The sequence below is a fragment of the Myotis brandtii genome, unplaced genomic scaffold (assembly GCF_000412655.1).
Source record: "Myotis brandtii unplaced genomic scaffold, ASM41265v1 scaffold411, whole genome shotgun sequence".
Taxonomy (NCBI): domain Eukaryota; kingdom Metazoa; phylum Chordata; class Mammalia; order Chiroptera; family Vespertilionidae; genus Myotis; species Myotis brandtii.
Genome location: NW_005365804.1, coordinates 599,581 through 603,988, shown reverse-complemented (window position 1 = coordinate 603,988; position 4,408 = coordinate 599,581).

Genomic DNA, 4,408 nt, shown 5'->3' with positions numbered 1-4,408 from the left:
CGGAGAACCGTGACGACACTGCGGGTCGCGAGGTGCAGCGCTGGGCGCGCGGAACTCCATTAATCGCGAGGGGCAGCTCGGGAGCGGCGGCAGCTATTATGCCATTTGGAAAGATGGGAACGTGGCTGATGTAGGTAAAGCCGTTTGCCTAGCATCATAAAGCCAGTGACAAGGTGGCCGACCCCCAGTCTTCAGCCCGATGCTCCCTTAAGTGCAAATCAGCTCACGTTCTTTCTACTCATATATATATACATACTTTTATTGATTTCAGAGAGGGAGAGAGAGATAGAAACATTAATGATGAGAGAATTGATTGGCTGTCTCCTGCACGTTCCACATTGGGATGGAGCCAGCAACCTGGGCGTGTGCCGTTGAATAATTCCAACAACGTGTGCCCTGATCAGGAATCGAACGGTGACCCCCTGGTTCATAGGTCCATGCTCAGCCACTGAGCCAGGCCGGCCGGGCCACCTCACTTCCACGAATGTTTCCTCATCGCTGTTGTGCAAGGTCTCCAGTGGGCACCCGGGAGGATTAAGTGAGATTAGCCGATTATGTCCAAAAACAGAGCCAGGTTTAGTAATAAGCACAAGTAACCCGTGGTTGTTAACGACAGGCCTGCGTTGGTCAAAGCAGTACAGTGTTGTGTGCAAGGGGATGAATTACATTTAAAGGAAAAAGCGAACGAGTCTGAGATTCTAGACGTTGAATAATTCCAACAACAGCCATTCCACGCTAAAGAAGGACCCTTTTGCCCGGCCGGCTGGCTCTGAAAGTGTCTCCAAACACTTTTCTGTGTGTGTGAAACGACTCTGGAAAAGTACACCCACCTGCTTCCACCATAAGGATTTTAATAAATGATTAAAAAATACTTTGTGAGTGGCGTCCATCTGTGGCTCCCCGCGTGCAGCCCCTGGGTGTGTCTGGATTCCTTTCTTCTGCCGCTCGCTCAGACTTTCCACCGGGAGGACTGCAATCCGTGACAGCAGAGCCACACGTTGGGGATTAGCCCTGGGTTTGTGCTGGCTGCTTGCAGGGGCGCCTGCGTGTGCCAGCCCGTTCCAGGGGCTGTGGGGCGGGCAGGGGCCAGACACAGCACCATCAGTGCTCAGAGTGGAGGTTCTGGGAGCCCAGAGCGGAGAGGCCTGGCTTCTGGCTGGGAACCAGGAGCGGGGATAGGGAGCTGGTAGCAGGTGAGTGGGACCTCGAAGGAACAGGAGGTGTTTCAACATCGTCACCTGTACTTCCCAGCTCTCAGTGTCTGGGAGGCCAGGCCTGGGCACAGTTGTCTCCCCCACTCACACGTGTGTGAGCTTCAGGCCCAACCATTAAGGTGACTTATCCAGGGTCACACAGAGCACCTCTGATTGGACCCCACCTTTCAAATAGTCGGACTGTTGTGTTTTTTCCAGTCAGTCCCACCCCTTCCGGTTGCCTATGCTGGATCCACCCTGCCCTGCTCACGGGGGTGAGGACAGGGATCCAGAGCCGGCCAGGCTGAGATGTGAGGGCCTGAACATATTCCATGCACAGATCCTCAGCATGTCCTCCTCCCACCTCTCTCAAGACCTGACATGCCCATCGTTGAGTCATTTCTGACTTATCTACCCATTTCCTTAAACCAGAAATCCAAGAGTCATCTTTTATTTTTTGGAGAGGGATAGAGAGTTAGAAACATCGATGAGAGAGAAACATCGATCAGCTGCCTCCTGCACCCCCCCCCCCCCACTGGGGATGTGCCTGCAACCAAGGTACGTGCCCTTGACTGGAATCGAACCTGGGACCATTCAGTCCACAGGCCGACCTTCTATCCATTGAGCCAAACCAGCTAGGGCCCAAGAGTCATCTTGATCAGCTCTCCCTCACCTCCCATACACCCAGTTCACCTCCAGAATGTTCCTGGAATACTACTACCAAGACATTTAGTTCCTCATTAATTCTGACAATGATGCTGAAGTCGAGGCCCAGAGTCCATAGCCAGAGAGAGGCAGCACCAGGATTCAGCCCAGCGATCTCTCAGTACCACAGGAAGTAGAAGACATTTAGTTCCTCATTAATTCTGACAATGATGCTGGTCGATGCCCAGAGTCCATAGCCAGGGAGAGGCAGCGCCAGGATTCAGCCCAGCGATCTCTCCGTACCACAGGAAGTAGGAACCACCTGCCCCTCTCCATCCACATGGCCGCACCACCGGCCCTTTCCTGGGTCAGACCAATAGCCCCTCACTGGACCATTTGACACTAGTCTTGCCTCTCCGGGACATTTCCCACAGGATCCTTCTAAAACATCTGGCCCTCACATCTCCTCGCTTAAGCCCCGCCCCCCCCCACCCAGGATCCCCAGTGCCCTCAGAATAGAGTTCGATCCCCTCCATGTAACCCTTGAGGCAGCCTTGCAGGATCTGCCCGCCGACAGAGAGGCAGGTGCTGGCCTCCTCCCATGTTGCAGACGATGCCAATGCTGCACCGCACATACCTGTGGTCTCTTTACTGCCTTGGTACCTCCTGTTTCCCCTGTGCCTTCACTCTCCACAGCCATTAAGCACCTAGAGTAGCGTTAGCCTCCTTAGGGGGGCATGGCAGAAAAGGGCAATTACAAAAGAACATGGTGAGCATTTTGAAGGTCGGAACAGTAATTTCGGGTCCACGAAGTGCAGTGACACACGTAGATACACGTGCCACCGACGGAGGAGTGCAGAATGGAGACACCCAGCCTGCGATGTCCAGAAAAACCACCTGGAGGAGAAGACTGTTCGCTGGCGTCTAGAAGAATGAGCAGCAAAAGCAAGTCTAGAACAGTGGTTCTCAACCTTGGCTGCACATTAGAGTTACCTGGGAATCTTTTTAAAATCCTGATTTCTGGGCCTCATCCTCTGGAAATTCTGTTTCTTTGTTACTAATGTTGTGGCCTCACCCCATAACAAAGAAACAGAATTTCCGGAGGATGAGGCCCAGAAATCAGGATTTTAAAAAGATTCCCAGGTGATTCTAACGTGCAGCCAAGGTTCAGAACCACTGATCTAAGCCTTTGTGTCTGGCCCCACTTCCAGGCCCAGGTGTAGCTCTCGTTGCTTTTGTGGGTTGGAGTAAATGCCTTCACATACGTAAGTGAGGATTATTGTTGATATTTTTGAATTATCAAAAAAGAAAATAGCAGGACCACAGAGTACAGGCCATTGGTTCAGCGAACACAGACTGTCCCCAAACTGGAGACAGAGCATTTCCCCAAGAGGAAGGGCACGATGCCCGAGCCAGTTTTGCTCAGTGGATAGAGCATCGGCCGTCAGACTGAAGGTCCCAGGTTTGACTCCAGTCAAAGGCATGTACCTCGGTTGCAGACTCGATCCCTGGCCCTGGTTGGGGTGCGTGCGGGAGGCAACCAATCAATGTGTCTCTCTCACATCCATGTTTCTCTCTGTCTCTCCCCCTCCCTTCCACTCTCTCTCAAAATCAATGGAAAATATCCTCAGATAAGGATTAACATCAGTGTGGGCATTAACCGTAATAGCCATGTGGTGCAGCCTCCTTGAAAACACCCAGATGGGCTCCGGCTGTTTCCATCTCCAGCTGTTGCTTGTTGGAGGCTAGAAAGGCTATTGCACTGCCCTCGGGACCAGGTGGCTGGCTGCTGCACAAGGCTGTGCGGACACACCTTGGAGTTGCTAGATCAAAAGGTGCCTTTAGATGCCATTGATCCAGAATGAAACGACGATCTCACTGCGCGAGAACCCAGAGACCACCCAGCTCCACTTCCTCGCTTTCCAGGTGGAGAAATGCAGGATTTGATAAGAAAGGCGACTTGCTTCTAACCAAGGCTGAGTTCCTGGTTTAGGCAGAAGCAGAATCTAAATCTCCCGGATTCCAGACCACCAATCTTACTGGGTTTGGCTGCTTAGAAGACAGAAAAAAGGCTTCTGGTTTCATTCTGCTGAGATCTTGATTCTGGGCATGTTCTCAAATGTTTGGATTAAATATCTCTTATAAAACTTTTCTGTAGGTTTGGATATTCCAGGACATGGTGATGAGCCTATTTAGGTGCTATTGTGATTACTGAAAGCTGCATTTTATGCAATACCTGTGAAAATCAGAATTCCTCACTTCATTCCATTTATTTATGACTTGTCTATAGTAGGAAAACTTCTATTTAGCATTTGGCAAATTTTTTCATTTACTTCAACTGGATCCTATTTGTAAAAGGAAAAACCCCAAACGACACTAATTTTTTCTTTTTTGCTGTAAAAAGCTTTATTGTTTCTATTTGGTCCGAAACATGGGAGAGGGCTCCTGGGAGGTTTAAAGGATGCTTAGTGGTTGCCGGGAGAGGCTCAGGCAGAAGCCAGACACCAGGGGGACGCAGAGGGCCCCTCAAAGGCCTCTGGGCTCCACAGGCTCCTACTTGAGGGTGAGCC